The sequence below is a fragment of the Physeter macrocephalus genome, chromosome 18 (assembly GCF_002837175.3).
Source record: "Physeter macrocephalus isolate SW-GA chromosome 18, ASM283717v5, whole genome shotgun sequence".
In the NCBI taxonomy this organism is placed as follows: domain Eukaryota; kingdom Metazoa; phylum Chordata; class Mammalia; order Artiodactyla; family Physeteridae; genus Physeter; species Physeter macrocephalus.
In genome coordinates, this window is record NC_041231.1 from 66,470,988 (window position 1) to 66,493,855 (window position 22,868).

Consider the following 22,868-nt stretch of genomic DNA (forward strand, 5'->3'; position numbering starts at 1 on the left):
CTTTGCTTAGATGGAAGGCAGAAAGACTAATTAGTCACTGCATGTAACATGTTTGTTAAGTATTCCTCTGAGGGGAAATTGAAAATCAGCCACTATGGTTTATTTTTTAATAGAAATTGAAAAGAAGAACATTGATTTATTGCCTAAAGTGGCTGACAAAATTTGCATCCAACTTTAGCAGAACCATGCACAATTTTTTGTTTGTTTGTTTTGATGTTCCAGTCTGCAGATGTTAGCTGTTTTTGTGAGGAAACAATGGTGTTAGCTCTGAGTTTTCTTGGAAAGAAAGAGCTAAAAGCTTTGGAGTGCTGCACTCACAGTCTGCCCGGCCAACTGACCATGATGGAATATTCAGGAAGTCCGTGGGGAGTCATTCCACGGCAGCATCTGGAAGGAAACAATAAGTGGCTGGACGGTTTACTTTTCAGGCAAATGATTAAGAGGCGATTAAGGGAAGGTGTTAGGATGTGAGGGAGGGAAGGAGCACTGAAGGTATATATATAATATGGAGTGGAGGGATAATAGAAAAGCCTTAACAGAATGAACCGTAGATCACAGCAGAACTTAGAAAAAGCTGTAATTGGAATTTGGACAGACCAGCTTAGAGGTATCACGTGAAGTAGAACACGAGATTCACATAATACAGAACATACTGGGACGTGTTTTTTTGGAACAGTAAAGGACAGCGATGATGTCTCGTTATTCCGAGCCACTGGAAATCACGTCTTAGAGTTGGAAAGACATCCTGCTAGTACACCTTTGCAGTCTTACTCTGATTATATTGGCCCTACTTTAAAATCCTAAGAGAGCTCTGGGTTTTGGAAATGGAAATCAAGGCTTTAATCAATCGAGGGGTTTTAATTTAGCAGTTTGGTGCTAACTCATTCATAACGTGTGAAGACAGCGTTGCTTTAAACTGTTTTACATAATCTCTTCTTCCTTCCCTTCCCTCTTGCCTACTCACAGTTCCCCACTCCCAACTGCAAATGAATGAATGAGTGAATAAAGGGAGGAATGAATGAGTGAATAAAGGGAGGAATGAATGAGTGAATAAAGGGATGAATGAATTAGTGAATAAAGGGATCAATGAATTAGTGCATAAAGGGATGCATGAATTAGTGAATAAAGGAATGAATGAATAAAATTCTCTTTTCAGTTTAGATGATAGGGGATGAAAGATAGTTTATTTCTCCCCCAAAGGCTCATGTTTATCCTTAAAAACAAAATCAAGTTTCCTCTGAATACAAGTTTTTTTCTTCTTGATACCAGATACTTGAGCATCTGGAAGAGTTAGATATTAGAGAGAAAGATAAGGCAATGTTATGGAAGTGAGTGCCTGGCTCTACCCACAGTCATCCCTTCCAGAAATCACTTAAAGATCCTTTAATCTCAATGTATGGAGACTCAGCAGACACAAGACTCCACCTCTACTCAAGGCTCAAAATCTAAGAGTTGGGTTTCATTAGCCAGGATGTGTAAACACTGCAACACACAACTCTATATTTTCTGTGCCTCAAAATCATCACAGGTGATTTCTTCCTCAAGTCCAGGTTGGATGATTTGGCCATCAGTGAGCCAAAGTCTGTCTTCTTGTGGCACTGCCCTGCTCTAGGTCCTAGCCATTTAGAGGAGGGGGAGAGAGACCAGGGGAAAGACGTATCTACTTCTTACCACTTCCGGAGTGAAGTGACACACTTTGCTTTGCCCCATTGTCCAGAACTCACTCGAATGGTTCCACCGGATGTGAGTGTGTGCATGGTAGGCTCTACCAGAGAGACTTAACCTTCCTGTCACAGCTCTAAGCAGGCTTTTTTTCTGGATGATAAGAAAGCATAAATCTAATTGGGCACTTTCAAGGCCAAACTAACTGGGCAGATTAAAGAGAGGGCTGTATATGTAGTATTTGCTTCTCAATAAAACTTTGGAACAAAAAGTCCCATTGAATTCCACTTAAATACTTCTCTGGCTTCTCCTCCTGTCCAGTCCTGGTGAACATCAGGCTCTTTAGACTGGCGTTCCCTGAGGACAGTCATTTCATCAGGTGGCGCTGAGAAGTCAAAACCTAAGGCAGCTCAGATTGCTAAAGTGTGTCTTAGGGTTGGCTCCACTGGTAGGTGAAAGAGATGGGAATGCCAACCTGCCCAACATTTGTTCAGGGCTACCTCCACCTGTAGCCCTGATAGATGGATAACCAGGATCATAGTCCTGCCAGATTAAATACCAGGTCAGGCAAATTCTGATGAGAATAGGGCAGGAGGAGCAGTTTGGATAATTCTGAGGATGATGGACTTATTGAGGGATAGAAAGAACATTTTGAAAAAGAGTCAAGAAGCAGCTCTGGAGAAAGAAAGGTTGAGAACAGGGCTCCTTTTTCACATTGCCTGGAGCTTACCCTCATTTCCAGAGAAATGCTCTACAGAAGCAGAGACTGGGAAAGGCTTAGTTTCTGGGGGGGTGTCCACGTATTGAGATACAGGGGTTCTGGGAGGGGTGGCTTTGCTTATTTGTGGTTGTTCTTTGTCATTGTAGTCACATGTAGTCACATGAGAATTATATGCCTTGGGGAACAGGAAACTTGATCTTTACCGTGAAAGCTGTGCATTCTGGTGTGTTGAGGAGGGATGTGGAATATAATTAAGTCTGTATTTCTTCCAAGTAAATTTACAGGGGTAATTTAAGTGAGATGATCACATAATATGGTCCAAACACAGGCACCTTAAATTTAAAGGGAATAGTATTAATTACCCTCGGACATCAGGTGTAAATCAAGACCACCTCAAACTAAAAGGGGTGTATGGCCACCTTACTTTTATTTATTTATTTAATTGAATTGAATTTTATTTTATTTTTGGCTGTGTTGGGTCTTCGTTGCTGCGCGCAGGCTTTCTCTAGTTGCGGTGAGTGGGGGCTACTCTTTGTTGCGGTGTGGGTACTTCTCACTGCCGTGGCTTCTCTTGTTGCAGAGCATGGGCTCTAGGAACATGGGCTTCAGTATTTGTGGCGCAAGGGTTCACTAGTTGTGGCTCACAGGATTTAGAGCACAGGCTCAGTAGTTGTGGTGCGTGGGCTTAGTTGCTCCGTGGCATGTGGGATCTTCCCAGCCCAGGGATCGAACCCGTTTCCCCTGCATTGGCAGGTGGATTCTTAACCACTGTGCCACCAGGGAAGTCCCGAGGCCACCTTACTTTTTAGACAGTGATAATGCATTTATCTAACAATCACCCTTTTGAGTATTTAACAGCCCTCACTTTAAGAAAATTTCATCTTCATTCCCAACCTACTGTTTCAATGAATTCTTGTGCTAAATAAAAAGCAACAGCCACACTAGTCTTTGTAGGGTAACACTTTACATAGTAAGTTAGAAAATTGCCCGTTAGTTTTTATACTCAAGGCTAAATATTCCCAGTGCTTTTTACCCTCTCTCGCCCTTTCTGTAAGCTGTTATTTTAATTGCTTTGCAGACCTTTCCTTAGTTCTCTGTCTTTTTAAATGGGGACCAACAAAATCCTGGGTGAGGAAGGGGTACTTTTAGACTGACCCCAATGGGTTACACTTTTATCTAAGTGTCCTGTTACTCACTTGTTCAGCTTGAGAATAGAAGGTTGTGGAATGAATTAGGCACAGTCTTCAAGGATATGAAGCACTGTTAAGTACAGTATGGAGACCAGCTGTACTGTATTCAGGCAACATAATTTATTGAGTAACACCCTACACCCCCAGTATACAGAGAACATTTAAGCAGGGCAAGATTTTGGCTTACAGGGAATGAACACACACACACACGATGTGATTTAGGAAGGATCAGAAATTCAAACCACCCCTCACCAGCCTGCTCACAACCCCAACATGAGAGCCACTTCTGGGGTTCGAGATAAAGCATCTCTAGATGAAATGGACCACCTGGAAAGGAAGGCGTGTATAATAAAGCCATTAGCGAAACCATCAGCTGGGCTCAGAGCCCTCTCGGGAAGTACAACATAACGTTTTAATCGGCGTTGGGGCCGGGAGGGCTCAGTTGTTAGCAAGTGCAGCCCTCGGTGGGAGAGAAGCCATCTAGAAATCCCCAAATGCAGAGCTGGGGATGCTGATGACAAATGCTGTCCTGGAGGATGGAGATACCCCAGGCAACCTGGCATGTGGCTTTGTTGCTGGGGGCTGGCCTGGGATTAGCTGTCATAGGAGGTGTGACACAACTGCGTGTGTGCCCTGGCTCTGGAGAGCGTCCCCTAAAGTGGGAAACAGATTCAGCACAGCCATATGGTACTTTCGAGCTTAGTAAATGGAAAAAAAAAAAATGCATCTTTGTATAAGACTATTTGGTATCAATTAGTAGATGTAGGTGAACTCGCAATTTTGGATGCTAGGGAGTAAAACAGAACAAAATATTGGTGTTGTTAGGATGATTGAATTTAACTATGTAAAATGTGAGAAAGTTTCTTGTAGGAAAATATTTAGTAGTATTCTGGGAGAAGTTAGAAAGGAGTTTCATGGAGAAGCAGATTTTTAAATATATTTAACAATTTTATTTTTCTTATATTTGGGACTCTGGATTTTCCTCTTGTAAGTATTATGACTTTATCTGAATTTTACATTGTCAAACGTCCAGGGAGAATCAGGTATAAGGTTCTCACCTGTCCTGCCCAGCCCAGTAAGACTGACTTTGTCAGGGTGAAAAGTTCTTGAACCCTCAGGGTCTCCTCTTCCGTCTCTACCCAAACCATCCTAATCCGCTGCTGTCATCTCTCACCTGGATTATTGCTGTAACCTAATTTTTGCTCTCCTTGTTTCCACTCTGGCCTCCTTTAGCCTATTCTCAGTACGGCAGCCAGAAGAAGCCCAGTACAATGTACCTTAGATCATTCCTCTCCTCCAAAGCCCTCCAGTCCTTTTCCATCTGCCTGTGACTGAGTCTTTACCTGGGCCTTCTCTGTACTTCTGGTCCCTTTATCTTTTTATTTTACTCCTTGCTTACTCTTCTTCCAGGCCTTCCAAGAACAGTTAATACATGAGATGCATTTCCCATGATCAGTTCAGTGAACATTGCACTGGATGTTAGAAGGCTCTTTCCCAGGATATCCGTAGAGCTTTGCACCTATCCCCATCACCCACCTCCTTCAGTTTTTTTTCTCAAAGCACACCTTTTTATGGAAAATTGCAGCATGACTCCTGTCCCCCAAATTCCTCTTCCCCTTTTGCCTTGGTTTCTTTATAATACTTATCACTATATATTTTACTATTTTAATTTTAATTAAAATTTTTTTTAAATTTAATTTTATATTGGAGTATGGTTGATTTACAATGTTGTGTTAGTTTCAGGTGTACAGCAAAGAGGTTCAGTTATACATATACATATATGCATTCTTTTTCAGATTCTTTTCCCATGTAGGTTATTACAGAATATCAAGTAGATTTCCCTGTGCTACAGTCTAGGTCCTTGTTGGTTATCTATTTTATATATAGTAGTGTGTATATGTTAATTCCAAACTCCTAATTTATCCCTCCCCAGACCTCCTTTACTCCTTCTTCTTCTTTTTTTTTGGCCGCAATCTGTAGGCTCCATGAAGGATGTTTTGTCTATTCTGTTCACTGCTATATTCTAGTGCTCATCAAATGAATGGACAAAAGAAAGCTCAGCTCATCATTACTCCCAGAATTCCATGCGGCCCTTAGTAAGTGGATACTGATAACTATGATCACAGCTCTTCCCCTTCCAATTTAGAGAACCTCCCAGAGATTTGGCACACTGGTAGGTATTTGGACCCTCAGGGTCAAGACCCTTGATAAATTATCTTAATATATCAGAGCCAGTAATGCCAATGGAGACTTTCTACTCTACCCCACCCTGCCCTAGGGAGTCTGTTCAGCAGAAACATGGATATTCCTTTAAATCACAGGATATTGTGTACTTTAGAAAAGCAGTGGTCCAGGTGTTTGGCCCACTGTTCTTTGGTCGAAGCTTCCTCACTCCATTCAGCTCCCTTTCCAAGTGTTTTTGAAGGCTTCCTTTGCACAGTTTGAGTGCAAATAGTGATTCTAATTGTCTTCCTCGGAGTTTCTGGGAGCATTATGGATAGTGGATTTTTGTTAGTTTCCAAAGCCGTAATATAACTTCTGTGAACTCTGGTTGGGTGAATCATACCTGTTTATTTATTCCACAAATGTTCACTGAACATGGTGTGTATGCCAGGTGTTCTAATGACTGGGATACAGCAGTGTATGCCAGGTGTTCTAATGACTGGGATACAGCAGTGAACCCTCTAATGACTGGGATACAGCAGTGAACCCTCAAGCAGCCCCTTGAGGTCAAGGGGCTGCTTGTCTAATAGGAAGAGATAGACGGTAGACAGTAGACAAATGAACAGATACATGTACAACATGCTAGGTGATGATGAATGCTAGAATCATTATAAAGATTAAGGGTGAGAAAGTGGAGAGGAGTGTTGTTGCTGTGAATTTTTTTTCATATTATATTATGTAGACTTTTCAGAGAGCAGATGCCTGAAGGAAATGAGCCACAGAGATGTACAGGGGAAGAACAGTCCAGTGGGGGTAGTGTAAAATGCCCAGGGGTTCAAGGGACAGCAAGGGATTCAGTGTGGCCAGAGCTGGGGTGCAGGAGGTGTGGGCAAGGAGCTCAGGAAAGGGGTTCCGTGCAATGTCATGGAGGTAAGGATGGGATTTTTCTTTAATGGAAATGGGAATTCATGGAGGGTACTGAACCAGAGGAGTGATGTGATTGGATTTCTGTTTTAAAAGAATGAGCCTTGGAGAGTGGGTGTCAAGAATGCAGACAGACATAGAACCAACTCTCCACCATCCCACCCCTCCTTTCTTTGTCCTGGAATAAGAAACTGAGATCTAATTTGCTTGTTACCCCCTCAGATACTTTTTAGGCATCAGTCTACCACATAGAAGAATGTCTATTTTGTTATTTGGATCATTCTGTGTGCTTTGGGGATAGCTCATGTGTTACCACCCACTCTAGTGACAATCCTGTGTTTTCTACATCAATTAAATCTCTGCAGGTCCATCTGCTATCAAAAAAAAAAAAGTGGGAGGAGCAGACAGACCACTTATAAAGCTCTCCCAGTCATTCAGGGGAGAAGTCATTATTTTGAAGATAGAACGTGGTTTGCTTGTTGATCTGATAAAGGGTATAAGAAGAAGAGGGGTGTCCAGGATGAGTCCATGTGTAGGCTGGCATTAGGGATTATCTTAGTCTGTTGGGGCAACTATCATAGAACACCATAGACTGGGCAGCTTGTAAACCACAAGAATTTATCTCTTCTAGTTCTAGAGTCTGGAAGTCCAAGATCAAGGTGCTGGCAGATTTGGTGTCTAGTGAGGTCCTGCTTTCTAGTTGGTAGACAGTTGTCTTTGCACTGAGTCCTCACATGGCAGAAGTAGAGCGGGAGCTCTCCAGGATCTCTTCTATAAGAGCGCTAATCCCAGTCATGGAGTTTCCAACTCTCATGACCCAATCACCTCCCCAAGGCTCTGCCTCCACCTGCTATCTCATTGGTAATTCGGTTTCAACATATGAATTTGCAGGGGTGGGTGGGGGAAACAAAAACATCCAGGCTATAGCAGCAGTTTAAAAGAAAAGATAGGCCATCTACTGAGATGGGGAAGCCTGCAAGGGGACAGGTTGTAGGACAATTAAATAAGTCTTAGGGTTCGACATAAGTATTCTTGGACTTGAACAAGTAGGGCTCCTGCCTGGGCTCCATGCCTCCATTGGCATAACTTTTACAAAACTGTCTAAGTCCCAATCCACTGCTTTAGTTTTTCACAGTTTATTTCATATTTTGAATGTCCCAAGTGGTATGGTTTCTGAAAATTCTGACAGATTTTGAGGTCAAGAAGCTTTTCCATTCCATTAGCTTTACTGACATTTAGAGTAATCAGTGTCCTCCAAGAATAATGACAAAATGAGTAGTTGAGTTAATTTAAGGCATTGTGAAGTCTCTTTTGCACAAGAGTGTGGGTCCACTTAAACCTTGTGCTGTGGTATGAATGTCTAACCATCCATCTGCCAGCTCTGATTGCACAAAAATATCGACATTAAAAAAAATGTATATCTCCTATACCCCCAAACTACTCTTTGAAGTTGAAATGAAGCTCCCTGGGGTGAAAGAAAAAATTAAAATCTAGTTTGTGAAGAGGATAGAGGACTTTTGGGGTACTCTTGCCTCTGAGCATGTGATGCCAATCAGAATTATTCATGTATTTAATTTGCCTTTTAAATTCGTATTTTTTCCATAAAAACATTTCCAACAAGTAAATAGCTGTGACCGCCATGCTCGTTTATGGCATCATGCTGCCAGGTTTTGAATATGAGCACTTATTTACCCTCATGATGAAGTGAGTGCCCCTCTGTTGCCTCTTAAAGGTTCAAACTGAGGTTGACATTGCCAAATGGAACAGGATGGGTGGAGCTGGTGGTGTCAGCACTGGAGGTGGAGAAAATTCTTGGCGGGCTCCAGAATGGGATAATGTCTCCAAAGTGTTTGGAGCTCCTTGCTGAAAAGACTTTGAGTAATTTCCATGTATTATTTGGGTTATATAAGGTAATCTGCTCTGCTATCAACCATGAATCCTTTCATTGCACATTTTAAGCAAAGTAGGTCCATTTTAAAATGATAAATGGAATAATTTTAAGCCATCCTACCTTTCAAAATATTAGAAATACTTTCTATGTCTTCAAATTAGCCTTAAGAAAGGCAAAAGATAAACATGGATTGGGTGTTAACCCCTCACCAAGCACTGTGGGAAATGCTTTATATTCACACCCTCATTTAATTTTCACAGAACAAAGGGCCAAGTGCCATTTAGCTCAGAGGAGAGTCAGCTTCCCACTTTAAACAGAGGAGAATGAGGACAAGTAATTCAGTGATTTTCTCAGGTCTGGGCATCTGGACAAGGTGGAGCCAGGTGGTTAGTCTCCAGGATTTTTTTGCCACCACTCCGGCTGGCTTACTACACCTTCATTTTTAAGGGACTTCTGAGATTTGCTTCAGTAGTGGTGTTAGAAACAAAGCTACTAGAGTAACTAAGGCTTTAATTTTAGGAATGTCTTCACTAGAGTAACACTTTTTAAATTTGATCTCCATCCCCAAATGGGCTTTCTTTTCTTTGACCAAGTTCTAGCATAGGGTCTTGCATATGTTAAGTGTCCAATCAAAATTAAGTGAGTGAATCAATGAACAAAAAAATGATTACCTGTACCTCTGATGAGTCTAATGGCTATTATAGGTACAGCACTAAGCTTGGCTTTGCCACAACTCTTTATATCTATTATGATCTCCACTTCATAGAGGAGTGAAGGGATGGCAAATAGGTTTTTGTCTTGGGTGCTGTTTTCAATCATTGATAATAGTGGATGTCTGGAGCTAGATAGTGGTCCCTACCTGGACAGTAGTATCTAACTGATGGTGTGTACTTGGATCGGAGATACTGCAGGAGATGGCTATACTGAAAAGCCAGGAGCCCGTACCAGGACCCATTGTGAGAAACTGCCATGTTTGATTTACTCTTTTCCACTCTGAGTCTGAAATGGAGGAGTGGTTGTATTCACGCCTGACATTTTTGGCTAATACAATGTCCTATGGAGGTGGGTTTTCTATGATATTCAGCAGGCTATTTGATGCTTTGAGTATTGATGTATTGAATATTGCAGTCATTTTTATTTTGTCTTGTTTGCTTTTGGATGCCTGCAGTAAAAAACAACCCCAAAGACCCCTGAATTACTTTTACAATTTCTTAATGCATACTTTTACAATTTCTTAATGCACACTGAATAGCCTTTCATACTGTTAGAATTTTGATTAACTCTTCATTGATGTCATGGAACGGTGTGATGTTCTGCAGAATGTCCAGATAGTTTAGACCCCTTGAAATATGTCAGATGGTAGGAGAGTTATTATAGCCTTGGGAAAATTCTATAAACGTCTAATGTTGTTTGTCCCAAACAAATGGGAATTATTTATGGTCTTCTTTCCATCAGTTATAGAAAACAATGTACTATCCCAAACAGTGGCTACATACATGTACCTGAAGCAGTGTTAATTTGTTTTTGCAAAGATACCACTACTGGCACAGAAGGTACAATGGGGTTGAGTTTGGTAGTCCACTGTACTGGTGATTAAAGGGGGTTTATCAGAGAGCAGGAAAGTGGTTGCTAGGGGCTAGAGGGTGGGGGAAATAAGGAGAGGTTAGTAAAGCATAGAAACTTTCAGTTATAAGATGAATACTGTCTGAAAATCTAATGTGTAATGTATAACATGGTGACTGTAGTTGGTAACACTGTGTTATGTAATGGAAATTTGCTAAGAGGGTAGAACTTAAATATTCTTACCAAAAAACGTGATTAAATATGTGAGGTGATGGCTGTTAACTTGATGGAGGAAATCCTTTCACAATGTGTAAGTATAGCAAATCATCACAATATGTACTTTAAGTGTCTTAAAATTTTGTCAACTAAACCTCAATAAAGCTGGAAAAATAAATGGATTTATGGTGGGATCATCACTTCTGCATCCTTTTCTTTAGATACTTGAGGATGACAGTAATCTCTGGCATTTCTCCAAGATCTCCCAAAATGCTTTTTTAATCTTTTTTCTTTTTCTCCTTTATTTTTCTTTTTTCTTTTTCTTTTCTTCTCTTTTTCCCCTTCCCCCCTGCCCCCTTTTCCTTCCTCCCTCCCATCCATCCTTTCTTGCCTGAATGGGAGGAATGAACATTTTCAGAGGCTTCCACTTGCCCTTATGATAATGATAAAAACAACTCCCATGATAGGTCTTATAGGTCAAGGAATGAATGTATGGTTCAGGATGTTCCAACTATCAAATACGTCTATTCCAACTGTATGTTCAGGGACTGGAAATGACCATGGGGACATAGGGGCCCAGGACTCCATATATTAAGGGGTCCCTCTACTCCGCATTCTAACAAGGGAGCATAATGACACTTTGGGTCCCGAGTATCAATGTCAACTTGGGCCCTGTGTCCAGGAGACTGTAATGTTTGGTATCCCCTTCGCACAGTGTGCATTTACTCAAGTAAGTGGCTGTAGGTCCCTTTGGGAAGCATTAGATGGATTACTGTAAATAGTTGCTGTAGCAGTACAGGATCTGGGAATCTGGCTTTTTCTTCAGGCAGTTGGGTTTTGGTCTGAAAACGCTCAGATACGGAAACCAGGCAAGGGAATTTTTATGGCGGCAGCTAACCTCAGCTAACTGGTCAACTACATCCTCGGTTTATTTCAATTGTATAGATCAGCGTGCCTGGATCTGAAGACATTTCAGGCAGGATACTTCTGTTCTGGAGGCCAGTCTTGTGCACTGTAACAGTTCTAGCGGTATTCCCTGATCTCTACCTGCTAGTTGCCAGCAGTGCCCAGTGATTATGACAATCAAACGTGTCTCCAGACGTTGCCAGATGTATCCTGTGGGGCAAAACTACCCCCCAGTAGTACATCTTTTAATAATCTTTAAACATTGCTGCAAGTTTCGGGGAGTGTTCATGTCAAAACAACTTCATGGATGAGAACCAACTGAAAATAACCAGCAAGGTAGCTCCCAAATCCCATTTTAGAGACTGCTTCCTCAGTTCACTTCTGGCACCAATTTCCTTAGGTCTAGTTCCCAGGAAACAGTCTCGGAAAAAGATTTGTGTTCAGGAAGCTGTTGCCCTTGATTCGGTACCTGTGGGGAAGTAAGGGCAGTAGGCCCAGCAGGGGGAGGCCTGAGTCCATCCCGCAGGCCTCTCCTAAGGTGAGTTGTCATCCCTCAGGCAAAGGAGCTGGGCTATTATGTCCCTGCATCAACCACTCAGTGGATGATCATGGGGAGGGGACATGACTTGGGGTAAGGTGGATTTCTTTAGTTGAGGGCAATTCCTGACACAGGGCTCAGTGAAATGGCATCGGCTGCCAAACCTCTAGCTTCTGGGAATGTCTCAAGTCCTGAAAGGGGTATCTGAGCAGAACATCCATTAATAACAGAGATAAAAATTTCCAAAGATACAGACTTTACCTAACTTCACTAGCATATGGTAGTATCTCATCCACCTCTTATTCTGCCAACTTTAGCACACAACAGTTCATCAAATATCAAATATCAAAAACTGTTTACACATCATGAGGTGTAAGACACCACACTTTATTATTTAGATCATCTGTTTTGGTGCTAGTGTATATAACCATGCAAATACTCATGCATTCCAATTGATTTTTGCCAATCAGAAAATACATATTACGTAAGGGAGTGTTTTGATGGAGGGGCTTCATTAAGATCTGAAAAATTTTATTCAGAGTCTGAATGGATTCTGTGGATGGCTGAATAGGGTTATTGAAATTAATGCAGAGCATTATAAAGCTGAAAACTCATGGTGTATCTATGACATGATTTCCTGTTTTGTTATTGTTATACAACCAACATGGCATAAATTTAAAAAGTCATGTAAAGCAATATAATGGCTTGTTGTTAATAATAACAACCCAAATTTAAATAACTATTTAGAACAATGAATTGTGTTTTCTTAACCAAATAATAAGCCAAGCTTCCCCAGCAGAAGCATTGCTGTACCACTTGGGAGTATAAACTCTAAAACTCTGACAAAATTATATATCCCAGTAGTTTTTTTTTTTTAACTTTGTGGTTATAAGGTCATGCTGCTTGTATAACTAGCTTAATATAGTTAGTTACATTTTTATTTTAAATCACTGTTTTCAGAAATTTATTCTAAAAATATTTCCATGATGAAACTTGGTATCTTACATGACATACTGCATTTTATCCTCAGAGATTCAGCCTTTCCAAAAATATCCATATATTTTCAATCAATTTTACTGCTTCTGTGTTTGCAAAAAGCAAAGCAATCTTAATGGTTTCATAAAAATTTTATTAGTGAAGACCTTGAGGAAAAGGAAACTTTTCATACTTAAAGTATTTCAAGTCAAACATTTTCTTTTGATTTTCTAATTAACACTTTTATTACTATCCTAAACTTCAATTAAGTAATACCGATAATAGTCATGAAAGATCTATAGATTTTTCCATACTTTATTTTGTTTGATTCTTAAGTTGCCTTGAATGCAGGAATAAATAATGGTATTCCTTGAAAGTAAATAATGTCAATAAAAGTCACCATTTAAAGAAACATAACTAGGTATGTGGGGGTCTTGTGCTCTATCAATGCATGGAAGTTTTTCTCTTTTGAACTTTCAAGTTTATGTTAATGCTTCTATAGGATGGTTTATTTAATTCTCTCATTAAAAATTGCTATTCTTAAAACACAGACCTACTAGAGCATGGACTTGAGGATATGGGGAGGGGGAAAGGTAAGCTGTGATGAAGTGAGAGAGTGGCATGGATATATATACACTACCAAACGTAAAATAGCTAGCTAGTGGGAAGCAGCCGGTAGGGTGGATAGCTAGTGGGAAGCAGCCGCATGGCACAGGGAGATCAGCTAGGTGGTTTGTGACCACCTAGAGGGGTGGGATAGGGAGGGTGGTAGGGAGGGAGACGCAAGAGGGAAGAGACATGGGAACATATGTATATGTATAACTGATTCACTTTGTTGTAAAACAGAAACTAACACACCATTGTAAAGCAATTATTCTCCAATAAAGATGTTAAAAAAAAATTGCTATTCTTGATTTCTTCAATTTGTTTCTTCTTACATGTGCTTCATTTTACTTTTGTTTCTCTTATTCTATTACTATCTACATTTTGTAAACTGTTTACAAAATCTATTTTAATATTCTCTATTTTCAGCTCTCTTACACTATCTTATTTAAAATGCAGGTTTTTTGTATTAAAACAATAATTAATGGATGATTATTAAATACATATGTATACATTTATTTCTCAAGACGTGTTTAAAAATGGAATTTATTTAACTAGGAAGTGAATTATGTGGTGCAGATGTTAACAGCCTTATTTTTTATTTTAATAAATAATTTTGGATGATTTTATATTGCCATCATTCTACTACATTTCAATCTGCCATATATGACAGAAGCCCCTTATATAATATTCTTATGCTTTAGTGTGACTCCTCTTGATTTATTTAAGTGTTCATAAAAATTTATATATTTCCAGAGGGAATTCATATTTAATCATGTTATATGTCTACACTAACACTCAGTACTAATTTTCCATCTGGTGCCAAGAACAAATATTAGTACACGTACATACAGAGGATTGTTCACATTTTAGGACTTGCTTTTAATCTCTGTTAAAACATTGACCAAATGCATTTGGGAATGAAGTAGTGCACATTTTCTTTCTGGCTGTCCAATAATTGCTAAAAGGTAAGTGGATACCTTCCTTTACCTTTTGATTCAGGAAAATAAGATGTGTTGTTCATGGAGTTTGACTTAGTCATCTATTATAAATTTATTTTCACTTGGCTACAAATAAATTTTTCTTAAACTGTCAGAGATTGCCTTTGAATTGACCTTGGGGCACAGCTATTCTGAAAAAAAGGTTTCAGATATCAGCTTTGTTGATTCAGCCCTTCATCCCAAAAAGGTACCCAGAGAGAGAACCATCTTTAGACTGCTCCAGAGAACCAAGGTTCCTGTGATAATGCTTTATGTGTTTCTATGTTTCATTAAAAGATAAATTAATATCTAAGAAATAACAAATAGCACAATGTGAATGGTTTACCATTACTGCAAGATGCACTATGTGCATAAGTCAGATGAGATGGCAGAATGAGACTCTTTTGGAAAGTGGAAATCTAATGCCCCCTAAAAAGTCCAATTTAATTTCAAAAGAAAATCATGCAGTTTCCTGATTCAGACATTTCATCTGTGTAGTGGGAGCATCTGCTTTGGTCATTGTAGCAGTTCTCCAGGGGAATACTGGCTATGAAACAGGGTATTTCAATATCCATAAAGACTTTTTTTACACATAGAATTACTCCTCAAGAAATGAAGTGAGTAGAACATATAAAATTCTGTTTAGAAATTTCTACTGTGGAAGGTATCATTTTCCTAGGGAAAAAGAAGTCTTGCTTGTAGAGTGAATAATGAGAAATCATATCTGTCACCACCTGGAGCGTTGATTGTATATATAGAAGCCACCCATTATGGGAAACTATGCATATACACACATATATATGTGTATATGTATTATATAATACATGTAAAACATATATAATATAATAACATACACACACACACATCCTAAAGATTTCAGAGAAATTCCCATCAAAATATGCCTTCCATTTAATTTTATGTAAGATTGAAAAATGTAAGTTAAAGCAGCCCATTTATGTTCTTCATGAAAGAATGGTTCATTATTACTTTTTCAACCAAAGCTTTTTCAATAGTTGGTGATGTATTTAACCTCATCCTAAAGAAAACTAGAATAGGAGCCAGGGACCATAGTTAGGTAACCTTAGAAAGTCATTTAATCTCTCTTTCAGTCTGTCTACCCCACAGAGTAGCTCCACAGATGAAATGTAGATAGAAAAGTGCTTTGGAATAATAAAGCAACATATAAATGCAAGATAGTATTGCTTTGGTTGTTGCCCTGTGAAAGTGAACCATTAGAAATCTGATGCCAGATGTGGGCATACATTCAGCCATGTAACTTGGCTTTTTGAAACCCTCATTCTGGATAATACATCTTTTGTTTTCACTAGTATCATACACTACTCCACATTAAACAGGATACACTGAACTCAGTAACAGGTCTTTTATTGCCATAAAAATAAAATTTAGACCAAAAACCTGTTTAAGGATGATGGTGCTCACTTCTGCAAACTAGAATGCAATTCCTTGGAACTTATAAGTCATTCATCAGCTCTTATATATGCAATGTATAAGAACCGTGCCACATCCCCAATGACCCTGGTCCCAGAAGGTAACACACAGATCACTGTGCCACTAAAATGTAATCTTGTTATGGGCAGAGATTTTTTGTGTGGTTGGATCATTTCCATATATACAATAACTATAATAATGCTGGCTAATAAGAGTAGTATTCAATATAAATGAAAGGTTAACCTTGCTTTTCTAAATTTTAGATGTGAATGTGTTCATTCATTCATTCAACATTAATTAAGCGCTTAGTATATGTCCATCCTGAAAGTTTAAAATGAAAAATGGCAAACAGGCAGGCAAAGAAGTAATTACAGATCTATTTTAAAATAAGTCTCTACAAAGTGTTATTGGGTCATAGAAATGAAACTATGGTTGACTCTTGAACAACAGGGTCTGAACTCTGAGGTTCCACTTGTATGTGGGCTTTTTTCAATAGTAAATACTGCAGTGCTACCTGATGGGACGTGCGGTTGGTTGAATCTGCAGGTGTGGAACCACAGGTAGGGAGGAACTGTGGATAGGAAGGAGATGGGTATACATGGAAGGCTGACTGTAAGTTACACACAGATTTTTGACTGCACAGAGGGCTGGAGCCCTTAACCCCTGCATTGTTCAAGGGTCAACTGTACTTAATTCTGTATGGGGAACTCAGAAAAGTCTTGAGTAGATGACAGATTGAATCTTGGTTAATGAGTAAGCATTTTGATTGAGGACAGTAATTAAGGTAATCATAGTGTTGAGAAATGATTCTTCATGGTGTCTCACATTTCTGCATATTCTACTAGTTCCTTTGGAAATATCTTTTCAAGGTGTTTGTGTAGCAGATGGCCTTGGGTGATAGTAGTGTGTCCTTTCGAAGCAAAGGGCAGACGTGCTTCTTGCCCCTTATGAAATGGTCAAGTTCCCCAAGCACCGTCCCTGCAATGCTCAGGGAACTGGTACAAGAGCTGTTAGTGCTCTGGCTACTGCTATTAAGGCGAGTAGTAAAGCCTCTTGTCTCTGATTCAAGAGTCACATATCTTCTGCCAGCATCCAGAACACTGTGGCAGGGTTACTTATTACTTAGTATGTAGGGTAAAATCTCAGCCCTTCACAGGTTTGACAGTTTTGTTGATGAAGATGGAATGTTGAGAGAGATATTTCCTGGAAAAGGAAGAATGAGAGCTTTTCAGGTGGTTAAAGGGATTTGAGGGACGTCCATGGGTATTGGTAACAAACATGCTGCCCAGATTTTAGTCACCTGAGCAACGAATGGTCCTCTGCTTTATTGTCTATTAAAGATGAGGAATTGGGAAAGATGGTTGCTGTCTGATTTCAGGGAAGTAGGTTCAAAGGCCGAGTCGTGCCCTGGTTGTGCTAACTCTTCTCCGAGATGGGGAACTTCCTTGGAGATCTGCTGGTCAGCCTCAGGTCCATCCATTGTGAAAAGTAGAACTCAGATGAGTCCTGAGTGGGCTGAAGGTTCTTTTCGCTCTGTCCATCAATAGTTACTGGGAGTGTAGAAGGAATAAATTTGGCCAGCATTATTGGAAGAAGCCAGGTGAATCATAAGAACTTTGATTGGTTGAGTTGGGAGGTGATGGGATGGGATAATTAATGCTTGCTAATAAAGAATAGCAGTAGCTGGACCTTCTTAGCCCATCCAGCATTCTGTCCTCAGTAACTTAATACAACTAGAGATGGCAGCAAAAGGTCTGCTGTGAGTCTTGGCTGCTATACAGAAACTTTGGGGAGATTTCACTGGGATGGACAAACTCCTATGTGAGGAGCCATAGGTGAGTCATTGACTAGTATGTGGGGTACTGCTGCCCCAGGTTATGTATAAGGTTCTGAAAAGCAACCCACTAGACATTGAGAAAGTACCCAAAGAATTGTAGATGAATTTCAGCGTCACCCTTGCTACCTTGCAAGACTCCCTTAGTCCTGGTATTGTAACTGGATGAAGACTTAAGAGATGGTATCTTGACAATGGAGCATGTGCAGGTTTAACCCTTGACAGCCAGAGGGAAAAAAACCAGCGATCCTGCTGGAAACCAACACAGCTATGGAGGCTAAGGCCAGGGGTTCCCAAGGTTAAAATAGATGGCGTCAGGAATGATGATTTTTGCTGCCTGATACAGGGCTTTGTGTGGACCAGAGACATTGCAAGTTCATTGGATTGAGCCAGTGAGCAGCTGTTGTGCTGATTGCTCCCTTCTGCATCCCCTCATCTTTCCCAACCTTCCTCCTTCAGCTGTTTAAGGAAAAAAATGATTACTGGTGCATGGAGATCATCCATCTGAGTGTGCTGGGGAATGTTGGGGAGAGCAAGGACTCTAACCTTCCTGGTTCTGTCTGATAAAGGCATCCAAGTCACCATCCTATCAGTCCCATGGGGGTGGGAGTCCTGATTCACTTGATGGGGTTGGGCAGTGTTCTCAGTGTGAAAGGGGACCTGAAGCAGCCTTGTGGGTGGGGCCTTCATGGCCAATACACTCTCCTGTTGTTGCTTGCATGTCTGAATGTATAGTAAAAACTGATGTGTGTTGTGATCATAATTCTCTGTCCCATAAGTGCCAGAGGGTATCATCTCAATGGGAAGAGCTGCATGTAGTGAAGTGAACATAACTTTGGGGGTCCCCAAATCCTCCTGACCTCTTTGAGCTGTAAGTCTCTGTGACTGGTGATTTTGCAAATTTGAGCTTCTGTCAAAGTCATGCAGCCTCTACCTGGTGGCACTTTGGGGGGTTGTGGATCCCTTACTGCCATGACACAGCCATCCAAGTCTCTTTTAAAAATCAGTTGTTGGCTTGCCTTGGAGCTCGTTTTGAAACTGGACACCTGAGTTAGGGAGGCCGTTGTGACTCTCTGGCCCCTATTTCCATTTTGGGGGGTCAACTTGGAGTCAATGACTAACGAGGTTGGACATTTTCAACAGGCCACACTAATCAAATGGAAATTGTATATTCGAGAAAGTGGTTGCCCTGTCCCCAGTGCAATCTCAGAATTACCCACAAAAAGTAACCCTTGCCCTCTGTTGCCTGTTCCACTGCCTGGAACAAAGCTACTGGCTCAGTGGGGGCCCTTCTCTTCACGGTGCTTTTCTTAGCCTGGTTGGATGATGTTTTGGTCGAACTGAAATCTGATGATGACCACTGGGCTCCTGTAGTTGTAAAACCTCCCCAGCCGCCATGCAGAACTGAAAGGGGATGTGATTGCTCTACTTGCCCGACAGAACTTGAGGCCATTGCCATGTTTTTATTGACTGTTGGGTCATTGACCTAGCTTATTTGTCTGCCATTTGGGAAACTGTAGACTAAGATATTAAAGACACCTTTTGGGGGAGGCTATGAATTATGGCAATCCATTATGGCTGCTGGTGGATCATCTGAAGCCCATACTCTGATGAGGCACACTGGAATCACGCTGCGGATCAAGCCTCCATCACCTATATTGTCACTGTTGCTGCCTGGATAAATCATAGCATTGAACACGGTAACACATCCACCATCATAAAATAAGCACAAAGTAAACAACGCTGAGCTTCTGATACGGAGGCCACTACAGTATAGGATTCGTTCCACTGGTTGGATCCAGGACCCTGGGGAGGAGTGGCACTGCAGAAGTCAATATTGCAGGTTGGCCTTCTCCTGCTCCTTGAAGGTCTGTTGAGAGTAGCCTTAATTAAATGTTTTCTGAGATAAAAATGAGCGGATTTGGTTCCAGCCTCTGTTCGTTAATCAGAGGGGCCAACAGAGTGGTTTACTAGTGGGAAAATTTGCCATAAACCAGGATGGTGTAAAAATGAAGAGTGGATATTATTGGGAAATAATTCTCCATGAGTTTATTTAATTTCTGTATTTCTTGCAAGCAGAGGCATAATTACCTTTGTTCCAGACTCTCTTTTCAAGGATTTTTTTAATGCAAAATAGTTTTGAATGATAGAACTAGTGTCTCCTTCTGGAGCCAAGGGGAAGTGTCTTTCTCTCAGATCAAAGGCAGGCATACTCATGGTCAAGCATGATAAACGCAGTGTCTACCTCTGTCACCAAGGAACGATATGCATACTGCCCACTAGCAAATGTTCAAGGTCCCTGTGCTTGGGGTTCCTTTCCTGTAATGCAACCCATTGTCTGGGCAAGCATTGTATGGTCCTCTTTTTTTCCTGGGAGTTGGGGTTTGGGGAATTAGCACAAATCCTGATTTTCTAGCTACTGCTGTTGCTGTGAGTGATAAGCCTTTTTTTCCTTCTCTGACCAATGAGTCTTGTGCCTTCCACCAGCATCCATGGCAGGCTCACTTGTTAGATTGAAAGTAGGGTAAAATTTCAGACCCTTCATCATTTTTCACAATTAGGAGCTATAAAAGATATACCTATACCCTCAATGGTTTAAAAGAGTTGACATTTATTTTCATCTCTATGAGGGACAAAATAATTTTTTCTTATAGGCATGGAATTCTTATTAAAGGAGTGATTCTGGTGTAGGTTCCTTCAATTTCTTTTTTTGTCTTTATTAGCTTCCAAGTCTGCCATACTCATCTGCATCAAGCTGGCTAGAGGGGAAAGAGCATGGAGGCATGTGCGTGGGATATTTTCATGGGTCAAGCCTAAAAGTGGTACATAGCATTCACATTCATGTTCCGTCAACTGGAACTTGTTCAAACGTAACTCTTAGGGGAGAAATGAGGTCCAGTCCTGTGTCTGTGAAGAAGAGAAATAGTTTTGGTGGAAAGTTTTCCCCACAGATAGAAGCTATATCCAACCAATAGTAACTTCATGTCTACAGTCGTGAAAGTGAGCAGGACATGACTTTAGCATGACTAAAATCACAGGATGCATGAAGTAGAGTGTGGTAGAAGGTGAGAGGCTAGTCATGAATCATCTTTTACTTTAGGTTGATAGATCTCTCCAAAGGTGACTGGTAGATTCTGAAGCATTTTAATCATGGAAAAACAAAATCAGGGAGAATACTTAGGAAGCTACAGCAATAGACTGAGTAGAAAAGGATGACAATTTAAATAAAGCCAGTGACAAAAGAGATTCACTAATACAATCAACAAACAATTATTAAGTGCAAGCTAAGTGTTGGGTGTTGGGTATATGCCAAAATAGAACCAGTAATAAAGATACCAGTTAGGTACTAATTAGACATAAGTGGTAAGAGAGATGGAATCAGATAGTAGGTGGTGGGAGAATATCTGAGGAGAGGAATGAGGCAGGGAAATCATGAGATCAGTTTTGCATCATTGAATTCTATGTGCTTGTACAACATTTAGGTGGATTTGCTTAGTAGTCATTGCATTATTTATGTAAAGCTGAAGTTGCTTAGAAACGTCAATACAGAGATAGTAATGCCCAGAATGACACTGAAAATACCAAGATAGGGCTCTCACATCACACATACTCAACAAGTATGTATTGACTTTATTTATACATTTATTTATATGCTGTTTAAAGGGAAACTTGTTACTCTTTGAACTTACTGAACACATTATAACTTTCTTCTGATTTCTTGGGTATTCAGATAGAGGGAATACAGACCCATGACTAGAAGACAAAATGGGAGTGTTACATTCAAGAAGAAATGTAAAATAATATCAAGTAAGCACATATTCTGTTTTGACTTAAATGGCTATAATTAGTGGGAGATTACACTTTAATTTCTTCTGATTGTTACTTCTGCCAGCTATACCAGTGATGCAAAGGAAGGTCCCAAGCTCTTTAATTGTACTCAGCATATTGTTATTACCTTAAAAAACACTATGTTCCTTTTTTGGGGTTAAACACTGCTGTTTAATAAAGAAGTATTCTTCATCCATGTATACTCCAAGCTAATTGCTGTTGAAAATGAGTTTCAGGAAACAATCAGCGATAATGAGACCACATGGCTTAAGAGTGCCTAGTTTTGTTTTTTCATCCCTGCAGTTTTAGAACTGGAGGTAATAAGAAAGAGGAGTGAGCTTCTCTTTTTTACTCTGCCTTCCCATGCCATCCCTCTCCTTTATTGCCTGGTTGAAATGATGACCACCCTGTAAATAAGGCGTGATTTCATGATTGTCATCCAAAACTGAGCCTAAAACTGAGGGACCCCATGTGTCCTCGCTCAAACTTCCACCCTCCCAACTGCATGCATCACAGACTGCTCAGGAGATGCAGAGATGAGAATTCTTTTCCTTCTCAGTTAATTTTTGCTTATTGAATTGCCTGATTTCATGGAAATTGTGGAGGGTGGTATGTAAACATTGTAACAGGGATCATCTGGGTTCCTTTGCTGAGTTAGTTAGCACAGAATGCTAATAAAACCAGGTAACAGCTATGGACCCTAGAAGGGGCAGGGAGCATTGTGCTGTGTGATGGAAACAAACTGTGTCGTGCATCCAAAATAGCCACTTTATCGGTGTATGCCCGTGATTGTTACAAGGACAGAGTGAGACAATGTAAATTGGTCAGCCTAGAGTCATCATCCTTTATGAAAGGCAAGACAAAAAAATAACTTTGAAGTACAGGTCATGCTGATCTGGGTCAGTTCCATCAGCTATCCATTAGAAGACCTTGATGATTGATTACCCACACTTAACTGAGCTCAGAGATACCAGGAGGTTATGTTTGTCCAGTCTGGAAAGATGTAGCCTACTGCCGATTTTAACTGCAATATGAAGTTGGTAAAGTCAGTTTCAATTTTTCCTGTTTCAAACTAGTGTCCTTCTAAACATGACGTGACCATAATACTTAGTTTAGGAACAGAGGGGAATATCAAGGATTAGGTCTTCCTGGGGGGAGTTTGTCCTTTAGGAAGCTGCGTTTAGGTGCTGGTTGTGCTGTGTGACACAGACAATAAATAAACAACACATCTTATTCTCTGACACAGGCCAGAAAACTGAATTCACACTTGGCAAGTTCAGGGTATGGCATCTGGATGATTGTCCCTGGTAGAAGTCTGTTAATACAAAGATCTAATTTTTTAATGAACTCTAACAATGGTATGTTTATCATCACACATAGAATTACTCAGCAGATTGTCTCTTTAGAACCTGAGTAAGTCACCTT

The 22,868-nt window shown here is 40.3% G+C and overlaps 1 protein-coding gene across 1 annotated transcript in view; it reads left to right on the plus strand.

Annotated features, from left to right (window-relative positions):
• HMGCLL1 (3-hydroxy-3-methylglutaryl-CoA lyase like 1) overlaps positions 1-22,868 on the plus strand; it is a 145,829-nt gene that overhangs the window by 16,115 nt on the left and 106,846 nt on the right. The window lies entirely within an intron of this gene.